Raw genomic sequence first — 21,724 nt, 5'->3', positions numbered from 1 at the left:
TCCTTTAAACAAGAACTTGTAACTTCCAAATCTGAATTTTTCACTAATTCTGCACATCAATTTTGACTCCAGAGATGTGTAACTTTCCTTTTTAGGAGCACCCTAAAGTTACAAAATTAGAAGAGGGATATTTTACCAAACATGATACTTATTTAAGCCCCTGTTGAAAAAATTTTCCAAAAACAAAACCAGTTCTTGTATCTAATAGCATGAGTGTGCCATAAAACCCTCCTGGATACTTCAGCCCCACTTTAAAAGAGAAAGACAACATCAGTCAACCTGCATTTATAATGCAGAGAATGAAAGGGGCCAATTGCAAGTCATGGGTTAGTGATGTACAAAATAAAAACTAGGTAATCATATGATAGTCTAAGATTGTAAAATACATGTATGTATATGCCTAAACATCAGAAAGATTGAACACAACAATTGCTGAAGTATTTGATATAATTACCCTGCTTCTAAAATGAGACAACCCTTAGATAATCTATCTATAAAAACATGGAGCAAATTTCCATGACTCTTGTAGATCTTTGCAAAGTTTTATGATAGGCTAGTTTATTTTTCCATGGCTTCTCTAAATGAAATTTTCAATAATGATAAAATATAAAAGTGATAAGTATTTATACTCAAGGACCCATTGTTCCTACACAATATACAAACCCTTGGTCCTTTACATAAAGAATTATTTTCAGCAAAGCTGGAAAATGGCAGCTAAACTCTTGCACAAGGTGATTAGGCAGTAACTACCGTCTGGTATGCGGGAATACCCACCTGCCCGAAATGTAAGCATTCCAATTTGCTTTCGGCCCTCATACGATGCAAGCGTGTTTTTGTGCTTCTTGCATGACTATCGTTGAACTCAAATTTCCCAGTGGGATATTTTCTTTTCTTACTTTTTTATATACTGAAAAGTAGACTGTGTTAGATAAACCCATGATTTGTGATGGCCTTGAAGGCTGCCTTCCCCCTCTTGCCTCTTGAGGGGGTTGGGGGTTGGCCAAGGGCAAAACATTCACCCCCATCACATCCTCATGCCCTCTGCTTGTAAGGGCAGTGTCATGGTAATTGCTTTATAGCAAAGAAAGATAAAGGAAAGGAAAACGCATCTTAGAGAAGTTCTGCAGCAAGGAGGCATTCGCACAATTGTTGGAGGTGCCTGTTCTCATGATGGTTCTAGAATCGGCAGGAGTGTTGTGGAACTTGACAGGCGCCGACGTGACGTGAGGAACGCCGCGATTTCTGATGTAATACTTTGTCCAGATCCTTCTAAGAAGTTCCAGTTATCTCGGGAGCCTGTGACGTTCGTGGTAGCCCCGCCCCCAGATTGCAGTATAAATATGACTGACGAAGTAGGAGGGAGCAGATCATCAGTAAGAGTCACAGATCAGATTATCAGTGAGAGCTCAGCAGCAGAGGTCAGAGATCATCAGAGAGTGATTAGAGAAGAAGGAACAGATGAAGGATCAGAGAGGAAAAGGCACCGAGAGTTTCACCGGGATCTGGTCAAGTCGTCCGGGAGTGGACGACCGAGGCATTTAGACGTAGAGCAAGACTTCAGAGAAGAAACGTTATACAAGAGGTTTTGAGGAGTTCCTTCCCTTCAAGCATCAAGAGTATACATACATTGTTTTCTGCAATACGGAGTCAAATAGACAACAGAAGTTACAGTTCTCCTTGTGTGAAGCCACCACTTCGAGCATAGATCTCCGACGGTGCAAAACTGACCAGCTAGTACTTCCATTAACCCACCGTTTCCCTAGTTCACGCATAGTAAGATTTTACTTGTGGTATGTAAATAGGAGACACCATTCTGCATTTATCTTTGTTAGTAAGCTTGTAAATAAACCTTTGTTGTGTTTGTGTATCTCTATATTTGTATCCCCAGTTTCAGCTGTTGGTGTTGAATTCTTTTTGTTTATTTTCATATCGAACTTGGAACAGACCTCTTTCTCTCGGTTCGTAACAGGCAGAACAGTATATCTTTTATGATTACTTTTGGGTGTTGCTCCTGCCGCATGCACTGCCAAGAGTTTGCCTGGAGGAAACTTCAGAAGACGGTTGCTGAGCGTCGTCGGAGGTTTTTCGGTTCCGATGGCAACTTTGGTAGCCGCCCCTTCATTCTCATTTCTCTCTCCAGGTAATCTTTCCTAATAGGTGGCATCCTCTCCTTTGGGAAGGATCTCTACTTCACCCTCTTCACTCACTTGTTGGGAGGGGGGAGGGGAGATTGGTGGTTGGGCGACCTCTTCACATCTCGCCCCAGGCTATGGACTTGGTTATTAGCGGTCCAGTTTTATGGCACTTGTCTAGCGCAGATTTTTGGCCTCATAATGTGCTGATTTCCAGTTATTGGTGCCGATAATAGTGTTATAGCACAGATACATGCCTAACAGAGGCCCCATTAAACAGTAATCAGCACCAAACTCTTGTTATCAGCGCCATGAGCCCCGTAAATCACAGATTTTTGCTTATCATCAAGCCATCGGAACAGAACCCCCCACTGTTAACGGGAGTCGGGGAGTGCCTGTACAGTAGTACCATGAGATACAAAATTAATCCGTTCCGAGGCGCCCTTCGTATCATGAGGTTTTCGTATCTTGGACCACATTTTACATGTAAAATGGCTAATCCGTTCCAAGCCCTCCAAAAACACCCCAGTAAATTATATTTCCAGGCCTAAAACACATGTTCTAGGGTTACGACGCCGATCTGACGGAAGAAATATGACTCCAAAAAGGCAAAATACTGTACATACTTGAGTAATATTCAACTGCATGTAATGTTCAACCCCATTTTTACTGCATATATTAGGACTTTAGCATATGTCCCTTAGCAATAAGCCTAGCCTATGTTAGCGGTTGCTACTGTAGCCTAGTCTATGATTCTGACATCTAAACCTAAGAAGCTAAAAAGCTTAGAATAGTCCAATAAAATGTATAAACTAATCCAGTATGTACTCATTTGCAAATAACTTATTAATTAATCATTAACTATAATACACAAACAACAAAACAAAAAAACAAAAAAAACCTTCCCCCCCCCCCCCCCAATCGCTTGTTTACATTCAGCTCTTACGAATACCAAACAAACACCAAGCGATCACTTTTCCTAAGACACAGTAAGCCATAAATTTTCATTAGTATCTCTCTTCAACTAATGAAACTACCAAACAGTATAATAACCATTCATTTCTATTCTTTATTCTATCTTTAACCTAATGGAGCTACCGGCGAGTTTACTGACAGCTATAATGAAACATATCCATAACGTAATATTAAAACAGAAGAATTCTGAAAAAATACGTATTTGTTGGCAGTTCTATTTATTTTATATATATGATATCTAATTCACAATTTTTTATCAAATGTATTGCATGTACTCATTTCAAATAATCATTAAGTAACTATTAACTATAATAAACAAACAAAAAAAAAGCTTCTAAACTTCTGTTTATATCCAGCACTTACGAGTATCGAACGATCGCCAAGCAATCACTCTTCCTAGTACACAGTAAGCCATAAATTTTCATTATCTCTCTTCAACTACTGAAACTACCAAACAGTATAATAACCATTCATTTCTATTCTTTATTCTATCTTTACCTAATGGTTTTTTTTTTTAATTAAATGTATTGTATGAATAAGTTTTTCAATTTACAGCATCCTTTTACCAATAGAATACTTAAAGCACCAATAGGAGAGCATGATCTTATGGGGTGACTAGCATCAGGAACCAATGGAGAGCGGGGAGGATGGTGGCGAATTTACTCTTGGCGGCGCGGGAGTTTAAAATTGTTCTCGGTGGTCCGGGCTTATCTCGGGACTTTACAGCAACAACCTTTCGTAACTTGAGCAATTTTCGTATGTAGAGCTGTAAAATTTTTCGTATTTGCTTTCGTATCTCGAGTTTTTCGAAAGTTGAGCCTTTCGTATGTCGAGGTACCACTGTACAGTGTTCCCCCCGTACTCGCGTTCTCCGGAATCGCGGACTCACACATTCGCGGATTTTTCTTTGGAACCTATCTAGAAATTATTTGCGGACGGACTCGCCTATTCGCAGAATTTTCTGACGAAAATAATCACTAATTAGTGTATTTTGATGTTTATTTTCATGACTAAATACATTTTTATGATACAAAAATGATTTACTAATTTTCAAATATTAATTTTGATTAATACTGTATTAGTAAGTTAATAATTTGAAATGATATCACATAATAAAAGTACAGGCGGTCCCCGGGTTACGACGGGTCCGGCTTACGACGTTCCGAGGTTACGACGCTTTTTCTTAAATATTCATTGAAAAATCCGCCCTGGGTTACGACGCTTGTTCCGAGGTTACGATGCTGACACTTCCGACGCTCTGAGTTTACGACGCTTTTAAAAAACACATACTATGATAAGAAATAAGAATCCTTTATAGTTTAGCACAGTTTCTCTCTCTCTCTTCTCCGCTCTCTCTCTCTCTCTCTCACTAATCCTTCCCTCTCTCTATCTCTCTCTCTCTCTTTGTATTTTCCAACGAAAATCATCAATAAAAATTTTGTCTCCCTCTCTCTCTTCTCTATCTCTACAAATACCAAAAATGTATGTTTTTTAGTATGATAAATAAATGATTTACTATTTCAAATATTATATTAATTTTATACAGCAATAATATCAATTCATTAAAGAAAATACCATAGTGAATTAGTAAGATTTTAGCTTATATTTACAAAATTATGGAAGAATGAAGGAAATCCCAGTCTTCTTGAAGTAACTTCCAGTAACCTTTTCTCGAGATGCAGGTACTAAAAACTGTCAGCTATATATCAAGTTCTGTGACAGCCATGAGGGGGAAGAGCTGGGGGAGAGCTGCAGTGTTGCAATCATGTGGTTCTGACATTTCCCCCCCCCCCCCCCTCCCCCCCCCTCTCTCTCTCTCTCTCTCTCTCTCATTTACTGAGACTCAAGATTTTTTATGTACTTGTACTATTTGTTTTTTAATACTTTCAAATAATAATAATAATAATAATAATAATAATAATAATAATAATATAATAATAATAATGAATAATAATAACTAACGTAATTACAAAATTCATATGTGATAGTATTTTAAAGAAATACAATACGTACTAATCTATCCATGTCACTTTTAATTAAGGTTAACTCTCTCTCTCTCTCATCTCTCGTCTACCTCTCTCTTCGGTCTCTCTCTCTCTCTCTCTCTCTCTCTCTCTCTCTCTCTCTCTCTTTTGCCACACAAGATGATAATGTGTCATACATAGTGGTGGTAACTCCCTCCCTCTCTTTCGCTGGAAGCGTTATAAACAGAGAGAGATAAACACTTTCTCTCTCTCTCTCTCTTTTACCGAGATGAAAGAATTGTTATGGTACTAGTATGTAAAATGGTTTATTGATAATTTCAGTTATTTAACCTCTTCATTACCGAAAGTTTGTTTGGAGGTAGGTGGGTACCACCAATTGAAGTCTACTATACCGCACCGGGTGCATAAAGGTGGTACGCATAGTACCACCAAAACTCCTCTTTTCAGATAGGGACTTCCAATCATTCTGTAATTTTCGGTTGAAGAGTTTGGAGCAAAATAAACAGTATGACACGATGCCAGACATATGATGAACCCCAAAAAATAGTATTATTACTGCTTATAGTAGTGTGTAGGTGACAGATGAACTGCGTCTCAACAAAAATCACAAAACCAGACAAGCGTAAACATGTAATAACTTCTACCCAAGTAAAAAAACCAGTTGTATCATCATTTATTTACTGTATTTATTTTATTTATTCACTTATTACATTTTACAAATAAAAGATATGAAACACCAGATAAATGAAGGTATATAAAGCCTTATAGTAACTTTATATATAAAAAAACCAAACCAGAGAAAAAGCAAAAAAGCGATTTTTTCTGAGGACAAGAAACTTGAAAATTAGTTTAGATACCCCTAATGCCCCATAAAGTTGTTTTCTGTGATGAACTAATCTTAGAAAACGTAGAAAATGACATCGCCCAATTTTTTAAAGATATACTATAATTTGCGATTTCCATATTTATTGGCGGGGCTTTCGCTTTAGTTTTTGCTCTTTTTTTTTTGTTATCACGTGCTTATTTACTGTTTCTATTTTGATAATACTTTATGTGCATGTTCCAGGTGCAATATACCAACATTCTGTAAGACCGAATTTCTATTCAAGACCGTAGTTTTCCTCACCGACCACCAGTGTCCCTTGTACAAGGGACACTGAGTTCACATTTTTTTTCATAAAATCATTTATTTTCCCTGTAGGATGATAAAACTACAGAGATATGCGTTATTATAGTGCTAATAATACCTGATAATTTCATTAGCCTGTCTTGATTAGTGTATTTTTGGCAAATATTTTTACGATGGGCACCCCTCCAAACTCGAGTCACTACCGAGAGATTCAGTTCGGCATTCGCGAACACAATGTTTACATTCTGCTCACCACCCGGTAAAGAAGGGGTTAATAATAATAATAATAATAATAATTAATAATAAAAAATAACAATAAAACTTTAATTACAAAATTCATAATGGTCGTATTTTAAAGAGATGAAAATGACCTTTCCATTTCACTTGTAAGGATAATTCCTCTTTCTTACTGAGATGAGAGAATTTTTATGGTAGTAGCACGTGTTTATTATATTTTCAAAATAATAATAATAATAATAATAATATAATAATAATAATAATAATAATAATAATAATAATAAGAGAAGTAGTAATAATACGATAACTAATTTCAAAAGAAAATTCTTCCCTTTGTCTTTTTCTGTATTAATTTCCCCACCTCAACTCAAGTGACACTCAAGCCTTAACAATGCCATACAATGGTCAACAAATTTTAATGGTTTTATTTGTAATCTCTCTCTCTCTCTCTCTCTCTCTCTCTCTCTCTCTCTCTCTCTTACTGAGTGAGATCATTTTTCATGGAGTGTATGTAATAGTTTATCATTAATATTTTTCCATAATAATACTATAAGTACAAAATTTATATGAGTATTTTAAAATCAATAATCATTCCAGTTTCTCTCTTTTAAATACTGTAAGGACAACTCTCTCTCTCTCTCTCTCTCCTCTCTCTCTCTCTCTCTCTCTCTCTCCTCTCTCTCTCTCTCTCTCTCTCCAAAAGATACTTGTCATACATTTGGTGTTTCTATTTCTTCCTTTTATCTCTCTCGCTCTCAGCAAAAGAATTGATAGACAGACAAACAATAATTGCACAGTCCTCTCTTTCTCTCTTCTCTGGAGAAATATATGTATTTATGGGAGGGGGAAAAGTTGCCTACAGACGTTCATTTCAATCTATTGAAACCTAAGGAGTTATTTCTCTCTCTCTCTCTCTCTCTCTCTCTCTCTCTCTCTCTCTCTCTCTCTCTCTCTCTCTCTCTCTCTTACTGAGATGAGAGATTTTTTTATGGTACATATATGCGTAATATTTTTGTTTATTTTAAATTTTAAAATAATAATAATAATATAAATAATAAATAAAATAATAATAATATATAATAATAATAACTGTAATTACAAAAATCATATGTGAAAGTATTTTAAAATACTACGATATCTCTCTCTCTCTCTCTCTCTCTCCTCTCTCTCTCTCTCTCTCTCTCTCTCTCTCTCCTCTCTCTCTCTCTTAAAGCGATGTATGTTTTTTGGATGATGATTTACTAATTTTCAAATATCAATATTAATGTAAACAGCAATAATATGAAAATTCATTAAAGAAAATACTAAAGTGAATTAGCAAGATTTTAGTTTAATAACAAATTATGTAAGAATAAAAGAAAAAAATGCATTTAACCCTGTGTCAACACATAGCCAGCTTGGTTGGCTGGGTTCCAACTGTCAAATCCAGAGAGCGAGAGTTGCCATTGAAATTCTCTCTCTCTTTCTCTTTTGCTGATATGAGATAATTTCTATGGTACATATGTATGTTTATTAATATTTTTCGCATAATAGTAATAATAATAATAATAATAATAATAATAATAATAATAATAATAATAATAATAATAATAATAATAATAACTAATCTAAAAATTCACATGTGATAGTATTTTAAAGAAGTAAAAACAATAATCTATCCATTTCACTCTCTCTCTCTCTCTCTCGCCACACGAGATACTAGCATGCGCTAGTGGTAACTCTCGCCCTCTTGTTTGGGTTGGGCTGGAAGTGTATGTATAAGTATATCTTTAAGGACATTACTACATTTTATGGTAAAATAATAATATACAGTACTAGTTTACAAATAATATTACGTTTAATGAGATTAAACAGTAACAATAACATTCTCTCTCTCTCTCTCTCTCTCTCTCTCTCTCTCTCTCTCTCTCTCTCTCTCTCTCGTATGTTTTTTATTTGTTTTTTTGTATTGTAAATAAATTTTTTACCTTATAACTAATTTCAAATATTAATAAGCCGATTAATTAAAAATAGCGATTCTCAATCTTTTTATTCCACTTGGAGGAACATGGGCGGGGGAGTAAATGAGTTTGATATACGAATTGGTGGAGGGGGGAGGAAGCGGAGTCTAGGAGTTATTCTCTCTCGTCTCTCTCTCTCTCTCAAGTCTCTCTCTCTCTCTCTCTCTCTCTCTCTCTCTCTCTCTCTCTCTCTCTCTCTCTCTCCATTATTATTCTCTCTGTCTCAGAAATAATTCATAATTTCACTCTTGAGGGTCAAATATATGATGTTGCCATTCATTGGTCTCTCTCTCTCTCTCTCTCTCTCTCTCTCTCTCTGTTATTTGCTGTAGGTATATATTTTTAATGGTAAAATGTTTAAGATGACTTTAAAATTATATTAATATATAACCTCAAAGATTAATGCAGTAATAGGTTAGTAATTTTAGGTATATTTGAAGTAGGATGTTATTAAAGGTATACATTTGGCATCTGAACTTTCAAGATAGGCAGTTATAAGCATTTTTAGTGGTGGTTTTAACTATTTGCGGGTTTTAACTATTCGCGGGGGTGTCTGGTACACATCCCCCGCGAATACGGGGGGAACACTGTATATAAAACAGTAACTTTCAAAGGTGAAACTTACTAATGTGGAAACATTATAGTTAGGCTATCATCTAGTTTGGGTTATTGTCTAATCCTGATTAACACAGCCTTATATGTAGACTTCAAGCTAGGCTACTACTTGCCTCTAATATGTAACTTTATAGTTAGGCTATCACCTAATCTAGGTTACTGTCTTCGTCTGATTATTTAATTCCCTTTTTAGGGTATACACATGATAGCCTAGGGCACTGAGATTACGCTTATGAATACATGCTATATAAAAGGAAAAGTCTGTAGCCGTTTATCTAATCCTAAGGTCCTTGAAGTAAACTTAGACTACTGCCTAGGTCCATAGCCTAACAGGATATGTCTATAAATCTGACCTTAATTCAGGTTACTACCCAATCCAGGTTATTTTTGTTCACCCTTAAACCCCACAATCCAGGCTAATATACACTAATGCATACACCCATGACCGGGCTAAATTTAAGGATGGCCAATATAAAAAAAGACATTCATCAATGGAAAGAGGAAGATTTGTATATTCACATGGTATATGGGAAAAAAAAGAAATCTTAAAAAAATGTATGTACCTACCACAGGAAGTTGTAAGTGAATATTTCCCACCCCTTGCGGGTCTCTTTTCCCTAGGACAGTTGTAAAAAATACAGGCAGTCCCTGATTATCGGCGGGGGTTCCGTTCCCAGGGGTGTGCCGATAAGCAAAACACGCCATGAACCGAAACTCGGCAATTTATGGCACCTAATGGCGCTGATAACTGGTCACTAATTTGACAAAGTTATTAGTGTTTTTTCTAATATTTTTTATTTTTAAATTTTGTGAAATTGAAATTACAGCTCAAAAAACAATATATAAAAGATAAGTTATAAAACCAGGAACAAATTCCTAGCATATTTACTGTAAAATATTTACAACGCATCCTTGGATGGAAATTTGTGACCACTATCCCCCTTACCACCTCAAGCAAGACTGAGGGCTTCTCAGCTCACTCACACTCTTGTTGGGTGAACTGAAGAATTGCCAACAGTGCTATATGGAACTAGGAACACGTTTCCCAACAAAATTTGTTCAAACTGTGTGGCACCAAATAATGATCATATATGTATGATGCCTGTCCACTGCCCCAAAGCTACATGTGATCATATACATACACAATAGCTGAGCTGTGGGGGTGAAGGGGTATATAATCCTAGGTTATTGGCTACAGACAATATCTACTACAGTCTAGCTAACTTATTCTCACTTAATTTATGTCCAATGGACCCCTGTATTTGTGTTCTCAACATTCACAGACTCAGGCCTTCGCAGATTTCTCTATGGACCATATGTACCCATTATTCGTGGGACATTTGCATATTTGTGGTATTTTTCTATGAGAAATGTCCACAAATTCCTGGGTTTTTTTTATAAATTTGTTATAAAATGCACTTTTTATGATAAAACTTAAAAAACAAAGTATAAACATTTTTAGTCTGTTTTTCTGGAGTTTCAACTGACAAAAAATAGGCAGTTTTTTAAAGCATTTTCATAGGTGTTTAAACTACTTGCAGATTTTAGCTATTCACGGGGGTCTGGTATGCATCTCCACGAATACGGTTGGAACACTATAGATGTAGGCTACTGCCTTGTAGGCTATTGCAGACATTGTTATCTGACGGGATTATCTATATTAATAATAATTGTGGAACATCTCAATCGTTAAAACATCTGAATAGTAGAATTATCCTTAAAAACAATTTGCACTTTTACAAATAATCATCATAAATTGTGAGAAGCGCCAATGTGTGCTTGCAAAAAGAAGTTTACTGCTTTTCCTGCACAATTAAAATCATTGTTTCACAGTCTAAACTAAAAATTTTTTAACAAAATAATGTGCTTAGCTTTTCAGTTTCAACTTTGAAGTTTCCAAGATCCTTCGTAATGAAATCAATAAGCAAAGAACAAAATTCACAGAGCACTGGTTTCAGTACACTGTACACATTGCTGACCAGAGAAAGGAATGGCTTCTTGGTCTGTTTTTGGATGTATATAAACAATATGAAGGTGCATATGCTCATAGCCACTTCTTTTTGCGGGTTTTGATGTAGGTATACTGGGTTTAGCATTCACTGAGGATAAAAGAAAGTGCCCTCTTATCATTCCATTTAAGGGATTTTGACAAAGGAAAAATCTATTTCTGGGGGAAGACCTGTGTCGCCCAGTGAAATGTCCCTATAGCACTCATTTCTAGGCATAAATAAATGCTAAATATACCAGAGAAAAAAGCCATATGGAATGCCAGAGTTACTACCTCCAGCTCGCTCACCCTCATAGGTGTCGGTATAGCACAGGGGCGAGTGGAAACCACTATCACAGATGCTTTGCCAATTAGATGTCTCCTCTCTCAAAATCCCCCTCTAGAGAGGTGCCGTTACAACGTCTACCTTCCGCTCGCTACTACTACCTCTGCCAAGAACCTTCATTCCTGAAATAAGCACCCAAGCTTGGGCCAGCTAAAGGGTGGGGAAAAGGAAAAAGAGAGGGATGGGTTCACTGGGCAACACAGGTCTTCATCCAGAAATAGATTTTTCCTTTGTCAAAATCCCTTTTCTGGGCTCGACCTGTGTCGCCCAGTGAAATACAGGTAGTCCCCGGGTTACCCGACAGTCCTCGGCTATGGCGACATTCCGGGCAGTTCACGAGGCTTTTTAATTATATTAATCAGAAATTATTTCCATGGTTACAACGCATGTTCCAGGGTTACGACGCATGTTTCAGAGTTACGACGCCTACAAACGCTGATCTGGCAGATGAAATATGACACCAAAAATGCAAAATAATCAATATTTAAAGTTTTTTTTTTTAATGAAAAATGCAATAAGAATGCAGTTTACATAGTTTTGAATGCACCTAAAGCATTAAAAGTAAGGTTTTCTTAGGATTTTTGACAATGCTCCGGCTTACGACGATTTTCGCGTCTCAAGAACGGAACCCCCGTCGTAACCCGTGGACTGCCTGTAGTAACAGAGAATTGGCCATACAAGCTTGGAAATAAAATGTAAAAAAAAATTTATATGAAAGGAAAATAAAAATTTCTTAAAATTATTGTTTTAATAACCAAGGTAAGGATAACAAATTACAAATGGTAAAAAGCACCTAGTATGACCAAATCCATACTATCACTAAGAAAATGCAACAGGTAATGAACATAAAAACAAACATATTAATGAAGTATGTACATGTACAGGAGTGGGTTGATGAGCAATCCAGTCGGGAACAAAAGGCAGAAAGGCAGGGATTACAAGTGAGGCAGGTAGGTGAGAGTGAGTACCAAAAGATAATTAATAGCAAAATAATAAAATACAGATTTAGAATTACATAACTAGGCCGTATCAGGGGAGACAATGTTCCCTGCAGCCACTGCCGAATATTTAAGGGACTCTTAAGAGTTTTCAGATAGTGGCGTTTAAATATTGTTGGGGATTTCCTACCTGTATATTTTTTAAGATCCTCGAAGTTCATATAACATGAACATAATTAACTGAGGTAGGCCACTGCCCGGATGATACATGGACGTGAGGGACCTGAATCTGGGATTGGCTTGTTTAAAAAATAAAAAGAATTTGTTGTCTGATGGCCTTCAAGGAAATGGTTCCACCATTCTCTCTAATAAAAAAAGAGGACCTGAAGACTTTTTTAGAAGTTCTGCCCAGATAAGATTTTAATGTAATAATCGGACATAATGATGGGTCCTGTGGAAGAGGGAGAATCTTCCATGGAGACCACCTGTTTTGTGGGTCTTCATTCTTTGCTAAGAATTTCCGATCTGGAGAGAGCAGAACTTCTCCTGACGGGAGGAAATCAATATGATTTGGTTCTCTACAGAGAGCCGACAGTTCAGATATTCTGGCGCCTAAGGCCAGACTCATTCAAAATAATGTTTTCCTGAGAAGGGTTATATATGACCATGATTCGTTATCAGTATCTGAAGCCAACCTGAGTACATCATTTAAAAACCAGGAGACCGTGTGAGGGCGGTCTACCAGTCTCAGACAAGCACATGCTCGAGAGATAGACGAGAAGTACGAATCTGTTAAATCAATATTAAAGCCAAACTGAAATATCTTCCTCAAGGCAGATTTAGTCGTAGTAATGGTACTAGCAGCTAGGCCTTTTTCGAACAGAGTTCTAAAAAATTAAATTGTCAGATTCGTAGTCATCTTTTGGACATCTGATTCTTTTAGAAAGATGGCTAGCTTCCTTACTGCCGAATCATACTGCCTGAGTGTTGATTCTCTTTTGTCTGACTCCATGAACAGGGTGTTTTAAGTGTGGTCATACTAGCATCCTTCTGTGCCGCAAACTTCATGAAGTCCATAAAGTTAGGCATTCAGAATTCTTGAGGAAGCTGACACAGTCCGAGTTTGTACTATTTGAGTCAGTTTGGGTTGGAATCTGTCTGGGACGGAGTTCAACTCTAGTAGAAGAGGAAACCAATTGCTCTTTGGCCAGTTGGGTGCTACCAATGCTAACTGTCCTCTGAAAGATCTGAGTTTGTGTAGAACTTTCAGCAAGAGGTTTACTGGCGGAAATAGGTAAATCCTCTGCCAATTGTTCCAGTCTATGGAGATCGCATCTGTGGCGTGACCCAGAGGATCCAGATTGGGAGCCACATAACACGGAAGCTTGTGATTGGACTCCATGGCGAACAGGTCTACATGAAGGCCCGGGATTTGTTGGCAAATCCAATTGAATGATTTTGTGTCCAAGGACCACTCCGACTCCAGCAGAGTTGTCCTGGACAGTGAGTCCGCGATGACATTTCGTACTCCTGCCAGGTGAGTGGCTGACAGGTGCCAATGATGTTTCATTGCCAACGAAAAGATTGCAATCATCACATGATTTATTTGGCTCGACTTGGAGCCTCCTCTGTTTATGCAATAAACTATCACTGCGCTGTCCGAGACTAGTCTGATATGAATGTTCCTGGCCGGAGCTAGTTGTTTCAGGGTCAGAAAAATGGCCATTGCCGCTAGTACGTTGATGTGGAACTGGCAGAATGTTGTCGACCATGTTCCTTGAACCTTCTTGTACTGATAGTAGGCCCCCCATCCGCTCAGAGAGGCATCCGTGTGGACTATCAGAGAAGGAGGGGGAAATGTAGTGGCACTGATTTGGAAAGACTCCGGACTCCGTCCATAGGGCAGAGTCTTTTCCTTAGATATTGGCGGAATCAAGGAGATTTTGTCTCTGACTTGTTGTTGGTTCTTTTCTGCCATACCCGATTGATATCCTTCAGTCTGGCTTTCAACAGAACATCTGTTATTGAAGCAAACTGAAGTGAACCTAAGATTCTCTCTTGGGTACGACGAGAAGCCCGTTTGTTCTTGAGGAATTATCTCGTAGCTTTCGCTATCTCTCTGTATTTCTTTTGGTGGAAGAGATAGTTTGTGTGTGGTTAGGTTCCCATTGATTCCCAACCATTGAAAGCGAGAAGCCGGAATGAGACGGGACTTTTCCTTGTTTATCTGGAAACCCAGGTAGTCTAGAAATTTTATTACTTTGGCTGTTGCCTTGCGACATTCCTCGTCGTTGGTTGCCCAAATGAGCCAGTCGTCTAGGTAAGCTACTAACATCACCCCCTGAGCTCTTAGTTCCTGCACTACTGTCCTCTCCTAGTTGGTGAATATTCTGGGGGCTATGTTGAGCCCGAATGGCATGACTGAACGAGTAAGCTTGTTTTCCTAGTTTGAAGCCTAGGTATGGAGAGAAGTTTCTTGCTATCGGTACATGATAGTAAGCGTCTGTAAGATCGATAGAGGTGGTGATGACCCCACGGAAGAAAGGTAAGGTCCGCACCTGCGAGACGGTTAGCATTGTGCGGAACTTGTCGCATTGAAATGTATAGTTGAGACGGGGACAAGTCCAGAATCACTCTTCGTTTGTCCGAGTTGGTACACTGAACAACGTCCTTGAAATTTCAGGTGACTGACTTTATTTATTCCGCCTTCTTTTGAAGAAGGTCTTTGGCATAGTCTAGAAGGTCTGTCGTTGGAATCTGATGGAAACTGACTGGTGGAGGAGCCCTTTTTTTCCATCTCCACCCAGACCTTTCGATACAATACTGTGGGCCCACGTACTGAAGGTCCAATGGTCCCGTGAGAGGTACAGTCTCCGCTACATACAGAGACTCATTGACTGGTTCAGGTCTTACTTCCTCTGCCTCCTCTGAAGCCTCTGCCTCTTGAGAGAATTCTAGAGTCAGCTCTCTGCCGGTAAGCACCTCTTGCTCTGCTACCCCTTGCGTGCCTATTATAGCCTCGAAACCCCCGCCCCCCTGTGTTTCATAGGGGCGTTTGAAGGCTGGGGAAGTCACAAGGGCAGGCCAAACTTCAAGGGCTGTTGAGGTCGTTGACTCTGCAGCAGAACAAACTGCTGTTGCGGTTGTGCCTTAGATGTCGAAGGCTTACTCATTTGGGAGACAGGAACTGCCTGTACCACTGCTTGAGGCTGAGAGGTCTGGAAAGGCTGATACTTCCTAGGCCTCTTCCTACTTTTGGTTTGTGGTCCGGGGGTCTCGAACTTCCTTTTGAAGGGAAGTCCCCAGCAGACACAAAGGTTCTGGTTAGCCCTAGCCGCCGCCTCGCTGAGGACGCTGTTAACCACGTCCTCAGGAAAGAGGTTGGTCCCCCAGATCGATGCCTTTATGAGCTTGTTAGGCTCATGCCTGATGGAGGCATTAGCAAAGACATGCTTCCTGCAGGCTCATCTAGCCACTATGAAATCATACGGGTCCGATTGATAACCATGCAGCAGCGACTTCGTCAGGACCCGGAATAGAGGCTCCTCTGCAAAGACAGAGGCTGTCAACTCTGCAGTGGTGACTGAGTTAATTGACCTGCTCAGCCTCATCATTGCTTTGAATTCCGCCTTTATCATGGTATCCAGAATTCTAGGCAAACGTTTTCACTGAATTGTTAGCAACACTCCGGGTCGTGTTTGCCCACTGTGAACGTTGCCGGAGCACCACCCAACACTCCAGATCTCCTGAAAGAGCACGAGTAGACCTCCATCTCTTTAGCTGAGGCATGGGTTTATCCTCCATTCCGGCTTGCAGTGTCAATTTTGCGATCTTTGATGTGCAAGGTGTCGGGATGTTATCCGGTGCTACGAACATGGTATAGCAACCTTTGTGAGGCGTCAACTTGGTGTTGACGAGCTCCCATTCCGTAAGGAGATGCTACCCATGACCGACTGAAGCCTGAATCTTCTAGGTAGATCACTGTCTCTTTCGGGACCTTGTCTACCCTGACCAACACTTCCTCAGCTAGCCTAGCATAGCCTGGGAAGGGGAATTGTAGGCCCGCAGGAAAAACTCATAGTCTTCCACGGGTGTCGGGTTCCGCAACCCTCAATTGTAAGCCTGCCCTCTGGAAAATGGAGAGCATGTAAGAGCCAACCACCATGGGTTTGCTATTCTCAAATGGTGGGAGCTTGGATGCGTCCGGCACTGCAAAGGACTGCGGTGTGCTTCCGAATGGATAAACTCCGGCCACAATTCCTCCTGGTTTGCAATCTTTGGGCCAGAGACAGGATGGACTGTCTGGATGTCTCTAGACCCCAAGGCAAGTTGCGTGGACATCGATTGAAGTCTCAAGTCCACTACTCCACTCATCTTCTGCATGAGAAGTGGCGAAAGCCTCCTGGTCGAAGCCGGACTCCGTCGGTCTGGCTTTAGAAGTCTTAGCTCTCAACCCCTTGGATGGGGGAGTAGCTTTGGCCGAGGAAGTCGAAGGCTTGGGGGCCAATGACGACCTGGCGGAGCCTGCCGGAGAAGGCTTGGCTGGTCTAACCGCCTTCGGCAGAGACTTCGTCTTCAAGGTTTTCACCTTGGGGATTACTGAGCCCGACCTATTCCCAAAGGTCATGGACTTCCCAGAGAAGCCCTGAAAAGAAGAAGAAGAAGAAGGAGTTGGGCTGAAGGAGAGAATGTTAGCCCCACGATTACCTGCCTCACTTACCTCCCTACCTTCCTCCTGGTCCTCGATGGCCATGGGCTCTCGATGCAGGCTGATGGCCGCCACCTAATCTGTCATAATCATCGCACAAGCCCTCTTGGTCCTCCGGAGGGGCTTGGGTCTCTTGGCGGATCAGCTCTATAATGGGAGCCACTACCTCTGCCGCTACTGCTGCTGAAACCTTAGCGTTCGGGTAGAGGAGGAAACACATCTCCTCCGACAGCATGTAGGGTTGGCCGGATCTGACGTTCCTCCCAAACCCCCCTACCCAGGCCTTAAGGGTTGTCAAAGAGGAGGCCTTGAGAGTCAGATCAACCTGTAAGAGATAATCAAATCATGTTCCCCAGTGTCGGGGACTTTTCCTCGTTATCTAGTTTGACTATGCCTACCGACTCATCTGTCACGTTCCTAACGAGGCCGTAACACACCACGCAGGCTTCTGGGTGCCAGACCAGGAGTCCCTCCAGTTGGATGGCGCAGCTGGCATGAGACCGGCAGACCTCATACCCATACGGCTTATAAAGGACGGCTGGGCACCCCACTTCCTGGCAGTATACGTACTTTATCGTGTTGTGTGAGAACTTTACTCTACTTATACGTTAATTGCGTACAGTATAGTACGTAGTCATGAGTGCCCAAGAAAGTTGAAAATTCATGAAAAAAGGGGGGGGGAAGAGGATGCTCTCTTTGGAGACGAAGATGGAGATTATCAAGAAGTATGAAGCTGGTATGCCATTGAGTGTGATCGCCAAGGAATACGGCCGAAATCCGTCGACAATAAACACCATCCTTAAGCAGAAGGATGTCATCAAAGCAGCTACACCTTCCAAGGGCGTCACTATTTTGTCCACCAAGAGGAGCCATGTGCACAATGAGATGGAAAGGCTTCTTCTTGTCTGGATAAAAGACAAAGAAATCGCTGGTGTTGGACAATGCCCCTGCCCACCCTCCTCGCCTCGAGGAAGATATCCTAGCGGAGTATTCCTTCATCAAGGTTCTTTATCTTCCGCCTAACACCACCCCTCTCCTCCCCCAGCCCATGACCAGCAAGTGATATCGAACTTTAAGAAGCTGTATACGAAACATCTTTTCAAGAGATGTTTCGACATCACCGATACCACAAACCTCACATTGCGTAAATTTTGGAAGGAGCATTTCGATGTTGTCATATGCATCCGACTCATTGACCAAGCTTGGCAGGAGGTTTCGAGGCGAACCTTGAATTCCTCGTGGAGGAAACTCTGGCCTGATGCCCGTATCGCCCGAGACTTCAAGGGATTCGACTGGGCGAAGCTGGTGCTGCAGATTCAGAAATAGTTTGATGATCCTGAAAACTGTTTTGCAACCCAGATCTTGACGAGATTGTAGCACTCGGCCAGTCCATGGGGCTGGTCGTCGACAAGGACGACATCAACGACCTTCTCGAGGAGCACCAAGAGGAGCTTACGACGGATAACCTGAAGGAGTTGGAGGACATGCAACATAACATCGTTCAAGAGGAGTTCTCTAGCAGCGGCGAGGAGGAGGAGGAGGAGGAGGACGACCTATGACAACAGCAAGAAATTAAGGATGTCTAGCTGCTTTTCATAAAGTGCAATCATTTGCTGAAAAAAGACACCCTAAAAAGCCTTACACAGGTTGTATGCTTGCGCAGTTCGATGCCGTTTGCCTGAGTCGTTTCAGGAACATTGTCAAAAGTAGGCAGAAGCAATCTTCCTTGGATAGTTATTTTTTAAAGAGGCCTTTAGTAATTAGCAGGAGTAAGCGAAACGGAAGAACCAAGTGATACTAAAAACAGAAAGTTGAAAGTGGTGATGAAGTTGAAATTTCGTAAAAAAAAAAAAAAAAAAACACGTACGTAAAGTATAAAAATGTAAAAAAGAAAAAAGGTGGCACTTCGTATCAGATTTTTAACAGAGATTTGACAAGAAATGGCCATTTTCCTTCTATAGGGACTCTCACACACAGACACATTGGTAGTACAGTGGTACCTCGAGATACGAAAGGCTCAACTTACGAAAAACTTGAGATACGAAAGAAAATACGGAAAATTTTACAGCTCTACATACAAAAATTGTTATTATTTACAATATATAAACTTATTAATCTGTAAAGACCTTCTAAACCCTCTAATCACGATCTTGTGTCTCATCTAGATTGTAAAGACCTGTGTCAAGACCCTCTTTACCCACTAATTACAATCTTGTATCTCATCTAGCTAAGTAGCAAGAATCACATGTAGCTATATGTTTGTATATGGAATTTCCTGGCCTTCCTGCCGATATATAATTCATCAATGTATGTCCATATGTCATTTGTTATTGTCATTTCATTAACTACTAAGAAACACAAATTCTTCTCTGTCTGTGTGCGGGTCGTGAGACTTGGGGGTCGGGCACTCCGTTTCCGTCCGCACACTGCTATGTATACCTCGTGCCAGGTAATAAATCCGTAGTACTCAGTTCTGTCTCACTGCAACCTCACAACTGGTGACCCGAGGAGTGACGGTAAAAGCAGTTTTGGCTTTGCCATTAACGGACACACTACGGCCGCACTTACCTTCCGAAACCTTTAATGGAACCATACAGTGACAAAGTTTAGGCTTCTGAAACTTCTTCCTCAGAAAACCATCCACACCACTAATGGACTAATTACGGTGTACCTCCCAGGTATGTTGTATGTTCTGGCGTGTTCATTGAGCGGATTGGCCCTGCCATTTACAATTTACATCGACCATATTCAGAAAATTATTAGCGGAACTACACGGCATATAGTTTTGACTTCTGATGAACCCCCAAACGTCATTAACGGACTAAATACGGCGCTTAATTCGCGTTTTGGTGTGAGAGTCAAAATGCCAGACATGGAACTTGAAAGTCAATAAAATCAGAGGACTCACAGATCCTCCGCATCCCCCTCTCACCTTTGAAAACCTCGATATCTCAGGCGATAAAGCTGCTGCCATCTCGTGACAAAATACCGCATCATGGTTCCTGCAGGCCAATGTATATTTCCAGGTAGCCAAGGTCAAGGACGAAGAAACCAAAGCAGATATTACCATGAGTATGCTGCCCGAGGAAGTGTTTAATAAAATTACCCCTTGGCTAAATGCGCACACGGAAATAAAGTATGATGACCTCCGCAGGAAGCTCATTGCGATATACTCCATGCCTGTCCCAGAGAGGTCCAACACGCCCTGGATCTGATGAACCAGCCCCTGGAGGATGCGTCACCCAAGGACGCCTGGGATGAACTATGTCTCCTGATGCTGTTGGACTGTGACGAATTCAGCAAAGGAAGGGAGATCAGTCTATTGCGAGAAAAATTCCTGTGGCGCCTTCCTCAGGAGGTGATGGCTCAAATTATGGAAGCAGACACTCTCCCAATAGAGAAATTGGTGAATATCACATGCAAACTCCACTAAGCCACCAAGGCCTCCAAGCATGCCACAGCACCCGCAGCCTGGAGCCTGATAGAAGAGAAGGTCAAGGAGGGGGATACACACGCAATACACAGAAAAAGGGCCATGCCACAGCAGCAGAGGACATGGACGAATCCAGCCTGATGTTATTTCCACCAACGATTCAGAAAGAACGCAAGAAGCTGCAGAGCTCCCTGTGCATTCCCAAAAAATGCAGCAGCCACCCATAACAGCATTGGCTGCAACCAACAGGGAATCCCAACCAGTGGGATTCTGCTAAGAAACACAAATTCTTCTCTTTATGTGTGTGGGTCGTGAGACTTGGGGGTCGGACACACTGTTTCCGTCCACACACTGCTATGTATACCTCATGCCCCAGTAACAAATCAGTAGTACTAAGTTCTGTCTCACTGTGACCTCACAACTCTACCTACAGGCAATCTGTTTTATTTTCTGGAGCAAAGATGGTCTTTTTTTATGTGGGAAGGGTTAAGGGCATAGCCTAAAATGTTACTGGTTGCAACCAGTAACACAATTTAATACTATTAACTTTAAAAATTTGAAACTACAGAGACAATTCAGTATTATTTTGAAAAATAAAAGATCTTTTTGGGTTGTAAGTGGTTAAAGGCTTGATCCCTGATTTGACTGGTTACCATTAAAAAAAGAATGGAGGCTTTTGTTTGAATAAAATTTATTTCTTTAAACTAAAAATAAAAAAACCACTAATTTGTTGGAATTTTATATTAAAAGGAGTGTGGGCGGGGGAACTTCTGAGCAATAGGGCTCCTTACATTCTGACCTTCTTGATGATACTGACTTTCTACCTATACAGTTAACAAAAAAGGCAATTTTTTTTAATAAAAAAAATGAGGGGGGAAGGTGGGGTTGGCAGGCAGAAGGGTTAAATGTCTGGCCCTTTATGATAAGTTCCTCTCAAAGGAACTGGCTTGTTTTCATTTAAAACATAATAGATTTCTTTAGCTTTTAAGATGACAAAATTGCAAGCAGTTTTTTTTATTTGAAAAAAAAAGGGGGAGGGGGTGGGGCAAGTTAAATGCTTGGCTCCTGATGCTACTGGTTACCATCTTAAAAGAAAGTTACTTATATTTCACTGGGTTCTTAAATGCAGGGACCTTTACATTACTGCTTATCATCTTAAAAAAAAATGATTGCTTATTCTTCAAAAGCAACTGTTCTGCAGGTTTTCAAATCTGTAAAACATTGAAGCTATTCTTCCCA

The 21,724-nt window shown here is 40.4% G+C and overlaps 1 protein-coding gene across 2 annotated transcripts in view; it reads right to left on the bottom strand.

Annotated features, from left to right (window-relative positions):
* The window catches only part of LOC135221955 (palmitoyltransferase ZDHHC22-like), a 307,849-nt gene that overhangs the window by 6,927 nt on the left and 279,198 nt on the right, over positions 1–21,724 (bottom strand). The window lies entirely within an intron of this gene.

Source organism: Macrobrachium nipponense, chromosome 3 (assembly GCF_015104395.2).
Source record: "Macrobrachium nipponense isolate FS-2020 chromosome 3, ASM1510439v2, whole genome shotgun sequence".
Classification (NCBI taxonomy): domain Eukaryota; kingdom Metazoa; phylum Arthropoda; class Malacostraca; order Decapoda; family Palaemonidae; genus Macrobrachium; species Macrobrachium nipponense.
Note: the sequence above shows the minus strand (reverse complement) of the source record. Positions and strands in the feature narration are given on the sequence as shown.